Genomic DNA, 7,793 nt, shown 5'->3' with positions numbered 1-7,793 from the left:
TCCACCCTTAGTTGTTCCATGTTGGAACTTAATTCTCCTAGGGAGGTGTTAATTTGCTCCCAATAATTTTGTGGAGGAAAGTGCATCCCTTGAGATGAATCTCTCCATCTCCCATGACTCGGAGGTGGAAGCTTTTGCCTTCCCTTTCCTCTTTCTAGAGTTTTCTCCGGCCTTAGGTGCCATAAATGGTTATGAAAAAATAAAAAGCAACGCTTTTACCACACCAAACTTAGAAGATTTGCTCGTCCTCGAGCAAAAGAAGAAAGAAGGACGGAGAAGAAGAAAAAAATGGATGAGATGGAGAAGTGGGAGTAATTCGGCCAAGGGGGAGAAGTAGTGTGTATGATGTGTGAAAATGAGGGGGTGAAGATGGGTTTATATAAGGGTGGAGAGAGGGGTAGGGTTCGGTCATGTATGGGTGGTTTTGGGAAGGAAAGTGGTTTGAATTTGGATGGTGAGGTAGGTGGGATTTATGATGGAGGGATATGGATTGGTGAAGGGTTTATGGAGAAGAGGGTAGGATTTGATTGGTGAGGGGTTTTTGGGGAAGAGGTATTAAGGTGATTGGTGAATGGGTGAAAAAGAGAGAGAGATGAGGTAGGTGGGGATCCTGTGGGGTTCACAGATCCTGAGGTGTCAAGGATTTCTCATCCCTGTACCATGTGGCATGCAAAACGCCCCTTGCTGCCAATCCTGGCGTTAAACGCCAGGTTGCTGCCCATTTCTGGCGTTTAACGCCAGCTTCTTGCTCTTTTCTGGTGTTAAACACCAGTCTGGTGCCCATTTCTGGCGTTAAACGCCCAGAATGGTGCCAGACTGGGCGTTTAACACCCATTCTGCTACCCTCACTGGCGTTTAAACGCCAGCAAGTTTCTCCTCCAGGGTGTGCTATTTTTCATTCTATTTTTCATTCTGTTTTTGCTTTTTCAATTGTTTTTGTGACTTCACATGATCATCAACCTACAGAAAACATAAAATAACAATGGAAAATAAATAGATATAATAAAATTGGGTTGCCTCCCAACAAGCGCTTCTTTAATGTCAGTAGCTTGACAGTGGGCTCTCATGGAGCCTCACAGATACTCAGAGCATGATGATGGCCTCTCAACACCAAACTTAGAGTTTGGTTGTGGCCTCCCAACACCAAACTTAGAGTTTGAATATGGGGGTTTTGTTTGACTCTACTTTGAGAGAAGCTTTTCATGCTTCCTCTCCATGGTTACAGAGGGAGATACCTGAGCCTTAAACACAAGGGAGTCCTCATTCACTTGAAGGACTAATTCTCCTCTGTCTACATCAATCACAGCTTTTGCTGTGGCAAGGAAGGGTCTGCCAAGGATGATGGATTCATCCATACACTTCCCAGTGTCTAGGATTATGAAATCAGCAGGGATGTAGTGGCCTTCAACCTTTACCAAGACATCCTCTACAAGTCCATAAGCCTGTTTCCTTGAATTGTCTGCCATCTCTAGTGAGATTCTTGCAGCTTGTACCTCAAGGATCCCTAGCTTCTCTATTATAAAGAGAGGCATGAGGTTTATACTTGACCCTAGGTCACACAGAGCCTTCTCAAAGGTCATGGTGCCTATGCTACAAGGTATTGAGAACTTCCCAGGATCCTATCTCTTTTGAGGTAATCTCTGCCTAGTCAAGTCATCCAGTTCTTTGGTGGGCAAAGGGGGTTCATCCTCCCAAGTCTCATTACCAAATAACTTGGCATTTAGCTTCATGATTGCTCCAAGGTACTTAGCAACTTGCTCTTCAGTCACATCTTCATCCTCTTCAGAGGAAAAATACTCATCAGAGCTCATGAATGGCAGAAGTAAATCCAATGGAATCTCTATGGTCTCAGTGTGTGCCTCAGATTCCCAAGGTTCCTCATGAGGGAACTCCTTGGAGGCCAGTGGACGTCTATTGAAGTCTTCCTTAGTGGCGATCACTGCCTCTTCCTCCTCTCCAAGTTCAGCCGTGTGGGTCATGTTGATGGCCTTGCACTCTCCTTTTGGATTCTCTTCTGTATTGCTTGAAAGAGTACTAGGAGGGGGTTTAGTAATTTTCTTGCTCAGCTGACCCACTTGTGCCTCCAAATTTCTAATGGAGGACCTTGTTTCAGTCATGAAACTTTGAGTGGTTTTAATTAGATCAGAGACTATGGTTGCTAAGTTAGAGTGGCTCTGCTTAGAATTCTCTGTCTGCTGCTAAGAAGATGATGGAAAAGGCTTGCTATTGCTTAACCTATTTCTTCCACCATTATTGTTGTTGAAGCCTTGTTGAGGCCTCTGTTGGTCCTTCCATGAGATATTTGGATGATTTCTCCGTGAAGGATTATAGGTGTTTCCATAGGGTTCTCCCATGTAATTCACCTCTTCCATTGATGGGTTCTCAGGATCATAAGCTTCTTCTTCAGATGAAGCGTCCTTAGTACTGCCTGGTGCAGCTTGCATTCCAGACAGACTTTGAGAAATCATATTGACTTGCTGAGTCAATATTTTATTCTGAGCCAATATGGCATTCAGAGTATCAATCTCAAGAACTCATTTCTTCTGATTTGTCCCATTATTCACAGGATTCCATTCGGAAGTGTACATGAATTGGTTATTTGCAACCATTTCAATGAGTTCCTAAGCTTCTGTAGGCGTCTTCTTCAGATAAAGAGATCCTCTAACAGAGCTGTCCAATGACATTTTGGACAGTTCAGACAGACCATCATAGGAGATACCTATGATGCTCCATTCAGAAAGCATGTCAGAAGGACACTTTCTGATCAATTGCTTGTATCTTTCCCAAGCTTCATAGAGGGATTCACCTTCCTTCTGTCTGAAGGTTTGGACTTCCACTCTAAGCTTGCTCAATTTTTGAGGTGGAAAGAATTTTGCCAAGAAGGCATTGACTAGCTTTTCCCAAGAGTTCAAGCTTTCCTTAGGTTGTGAGTCCAACCATATCCTAGCTCTGTCTCTTACAGCAAAAGGGAAGAGCATAAGTCTGTAGACCTCGGGATCAACCCCATTGGTCTTGACAATGTCACAGATTTGCAAGAATTCAGCTAAGAACTGATGAGGATCTTCCAATGGAAGTCCATGAAACTTGCAATTCTGTTGCATTAGAGAAACTAATTGAGGCTTAAGCTCAAAGTTGTTTGCTCCAATGGCAGGGATAGAGATGCTTCTCCCATAGAAGTCAGGAGTAGGTACAGTAAAGTCACCAAGTACCTTCCTTGCATTGTTGGCATTGTTGTTATTTTCGGCTGCCATGTCTTCTTCTTGTTTGAAGATTTCTGTTAGGTCCTCTCCAGAGAGTTGTGCTCTAACTTCTCTTAGCTTTCGCTTCACGGTCCTTTCAAGTTCAGGATCAGCTTCAACAGGAATGCTTTTGTCTTTGTTCCTGCTCATATGAAAGAGAATGGAACAAGAAAGTATGGAATCCTCTATGTCACAGTATAGAGATTCCTTGAGGTGTCAGAGGAAAAGAAGAATAGAAGGAGGGGGTAGAAAGAGAAGAATTCGAACTTATCAAGAGGGATAGAGTTCGAATTATTGATAGTGGAGGAGTGTTAGTCCTTAGATAGAAGGATGTGAGCAGAGGGGAAGAATTTTCGAAAATAAAGTAAAAGATTTTGAAATAATTAAAAGAAATTTTGAAAATTTGATTAATGATTTTCGAAAACTAAGATTGGGAAAGAAATTAAGTGATTTTTGGAAAGATTTTGAAATTAGAAATCAAAAAGATATGATTGAAAATTAATTTTGAAAAAGATGTGATTAAGAAGATATGATTAAAAAGATATGGTTTTTAAAAAGATATGATTGAAAGGATATGATTGAAAAACAATTTAAAAAGATTTGATTTTTTAAAATTAATGACTTGGCTAAAAAGAAATTTAAAAGATATGATTCAGATATTAAACCTTTCTTAACAAGAAAGCAACATACTTGAAATTTTTGAATCAAATCATTAATTGTTAGCAAGTATTTTTGAAAATGGAAAGAAATTGATTTTGAAAAGATATAATTGAAAAGATATGATTTGAAAAAGATTTTATTTTGAAAAATTATGAGAATTTGAAAAAGATTTGAATTAAAAACAAAATCTTTCCTCTTGTGCCATCCTGGCGTTAAACGCCCAGAATGGTATCCATTCTGGCGTTTAACGCCCAAAACACTACCTTTTTGGGCGTTAAACGCCCAGCCAGGTACCCTGGCTGGCGTTTAAACGCTAGTTTTCCTTCCTCACTGGGCGTTTTGAACGCCCAGCTTTTTCTGTGTAATTCCTCTGCTGCATATTCTGAATCTTCAATTCTCTGTATTATTGACTTGAAAAGACACAATTTTGAAAAAAATTTTTGAATTTTTAATGGTGAGAAACAATCAAAATGCAACTAGTCATGGAAAACTAAGATTAAATCAACAATGCATGCAAGACACCAAACTTAGAAGTTTGTATACTACTGACTATAATAATTTAAAGATGCATGTAAGAAACAACTAAACACACAAAACAAGAGAATTTAAAGATTAGAGCAAGGAAATCATCAAGAACAACTTGAAGATCAATGAAGACATAATGTATATATTCGAAAATTGCAAGGAATAAAACATGTAGGACACCAAACTTAAAAATTGACACTGGACTCACACAAGAAACATAAAATTATCTTTGATTTGTATGATTTTAAATTTTTTTTTTGGATTTTTCGAAAATTATTGGGAAAAGAAAAATAAGGATTTCAAAATTCTTAATAAGAATTTCCAGGAATCATGCAATGTTAGTCTAAAGCTGCAGTCTAAAAAGATTAGACATGGCTAGCCAAGCTTCAGCAGGACATTACATTCAACAGCTAAATTGATGAGAATCAATCAGCTTTTGTGATGATGAAAACATCATCTGAAACTCTAGAATTCATTCTTAAGAACTCTGAAGAATAAAATAAAATAAAATTACCTAATCTAAGCAACAAGATGAACTGTCAGTTGTCCAAACTTGAACAATCCCCGGCAACGGCGCCAAAAACTTGGTGCACGAAATTGTGATCATCAATGGCGCCAACAGCTTGGTACGCATAATTGTAATCTCAACTCTTTATCACAACTCCGCACAACTAACCAGCAAGTGCACTGGGTCGTCCAAGTAATAAACCTTACGCGAGTAAGGGTCGATCCCACGGAGATTGTCGGCTTGAAGCAAGCTATGGTCATCTTGTAAATCTCAGTCAGGCGGATTCAAATGGTTATGGAGGATTAATAATTAAAATATGAATAAAACCTAAAGATAGAGATACTTATGTAATTCATTGGTGAGAATTTCAGATAAGTGTATGGAGATGCTTTGTCCCTTCTATCTCTCTGCTTTCCTACCGTCTTCATCCAATCCTTCTTATTCCTTTCCATGGCAAGCTGTATGTTGGGCATCACCGTTTTCAATGGCTACATCCCTCCTCTCAGTGAAAATGATCCAAATGCTCTGTCACAGCATGGCTAATCATCTATCGGTTCTCGATCATGTCGGAATAGAATCCAGTGATTCTTTTGCGTCTGTCACTACGCCCAACACTCGCGAGTTTGAAGCTCGTCACAGTCATTCAATCCCTGAATCCTACTCGGAATACCACAGACAAGGTTTAGACTTTCCGGATTCTCAAGAATGGCCGTGAAAGGATTCTAGCTTATACCACGAAGATTCTGATTAAGGAATCCAAGAGATACACGCTCGGGCTTAAGGTAGAACGGAAGTGGTTGTTAGTCACGCGTTCATAAGTGAGAATGATGATGAGTGTCACGGATCATCACATTCATCATGTTGAAGTGCAGCGAGTATCTTAGAACAAGAATAAGCTGAATTGAATAGAAAATAGTAGTAATTGCATTAATACTCGAGGTACAGCAGAGCTCCAAACCTTAATCTATGGTGTGTAGAAACTCTACCGTTGAAAATACATAAGAACAAGGTCTAGGCATGGCCGAATGGCCAGCCTCCCAAAGAGGGTTCAATCATAAAAACATGATTGAAAGATTCTAAGATAATCCGAAGATCAAAAGTGATCAAAAGATGTTTCAAAGATACAATAGCAAAAGGTCCTATTTATAGAGAACTAGTAGCCTAGGGTTTACAGAAATGAGTAAATAACGTAAAAATCCATTTCCGGGCCAACTTGGTGTGTGCTTAGGCTGAGCATTAAAGCTTTCATGTGTAGAGACTTTTCTTGGAGTTAAACGCCAGCTTTTGTGCCAATTTAGGCGTTTAACTCCAGCTTTCAGGCCAGTTCTGGCGTTTTGACGCTAGAATTCTTATGCTGACTTGGAACGCCGGTTTGGGCCATCAAATCTCGTACAAAGTATGAACTATTATATATTTCTGGAAAGCCCAGGATGTTTACTTTCCAACGGAATTGAGAGCGTGCCAATTGGGCTTCTATAGCTCCAGAAAATATACTTCGAGTGCAGGGAGGTCAGAATCCAACAGCATTTGCAGTCCTTTTTCAGCCTCTGAATCAGATTTTTGCTCAAGTCCCTCAATTTCAGCCAGAAATTACCTGAAATCACAGAAAAACACACAAACTCATAGTAAAGTCCAGAAATGTGAATTTTATTTAAAAACTAATAAAAACATAATAAAAATTAACTAAAATATACTAAAAACATACTAAAAACAATGCCAAAAAGTGTATAAATTATCCGCTCATCAGGCACCCACCTCGGAGCACGGGCTCTATCTAAAAATGTTTGCCGAGCCGGCTTCTACTGGCCGACCTTACAGAAAGAAGCGACCGAGTTCGTCAAAACATGCCCTCCATGCCAGAAGCATGCCAACTTCCACATCGCCCCACCAGAAAAGCTCATTTGCATCACTTCACCCTGGCTATTCGCAAAGTAGGGGGCTCGACCTTCTCGGACCATTCCCTCAGGGATCAGGGCAAGTGAAATTCCTCATCGTAGTAATAGATTACTTCACAAAGTGGATTGAGCTGAGGCATTAGCCACTGCCATCACTCAAAGAAGTCAGAAGTTCCTATTCAGAAACATTGTCACATGGTTTAGAGTTCCCAACTCCATCACCACAGACAATGGGACTCTGTTCACCGACACAGGCTTCAGGAACCTGGTAGCTGATCTGAAAATCAAGCACCAGTTCACCTTAGTAGAACACCCACAAGCCAACGGGCAGGCGGAAGCCGCCAATAAAGTCATACTGGCCAGGTTAAAATGTCCACTACAGAACGCGAAGGGGGCCTGGGAAGAAGAGCTCCCCCAAGACCTATAGGCGTACCGGACCATACCACACTCTACTACAGGGGAATCACCCTTCCAACTTGCTTACGGAATGCAGGCAATGATCCCCGTAGAAGTTGATGAAAGATTGATGATCAGACTCTTGATGGTTTAGAATTTACAATTGAAGTCTCGTTGCAAGTATAGTTTCCAAACCAATCAAGAATCCTTTCATGCAAAAATTTTGGTGTTGTCACGAATAACAAACCCCAATGAATTTATAACCGGAGTATTTGGACTCCGGGTCGTCTCACGAGGAATTGCAATGAAATGTATGATTATTGGCTATGAGGGGGTAAAGGGGGGTTTGGTTGATATTGGCAAGGAAATTAAATGACAAGAAAAGTAAACTAAGCAATTAACTAAAGAAAGCAAGTAAAGAAGAGAGACATTCATGGTAATGAATTGAGGTCATAGGCTTTCTATCCTAGTCATGCATGATTAATTCATCTTATTTAGTTAACTCCAACAAATAGGGAGAAAGTCAAACAAGATTAATCAATCATGTTACAAATATAAACAAGAATTTAT

At 40.0% G+C, this 7,793-nt stretch overlaps 1 non-coding gene across 1 annotated transcript; it reads left to right on the top strand.

Moving 5' to 3' along the window:
• Positions 1–2,738: 2,738 nt before the first annotated feature.
• Positions 2,739–2,846, top strand: LOC112773749 (small nucleolar RNA R71). The gene has a single exon (XR_003188282.1). It is a non-coding gene; the product is annotated as a small nucleolar RNA R71 (small nucleolar RNA).
• Positions 2,847–7,793: the final 4,947 nt, after the last annotated feature.

The sequence above is a fragment of the Arachis hypogaea genome, chromosome 18 (assembly GCF_003086295.3).
Source record: "Arachis hypogaea cultivar Tifrunner chromosome 18, arahy.Tifrunner.gnm2.J5K5, whole genome shotgun sequence".
Taxonomy (NCBI): domain Eukaryota; kingdom Viridiplantae; phylum Streptophyta; class Magnoliopsida; order Fabales; family Fabaceae; genus Arachis; species Arachis hypogaea.
This window is presented reverse-complemented; position numbering and strand designations above follow the sequence as displayed.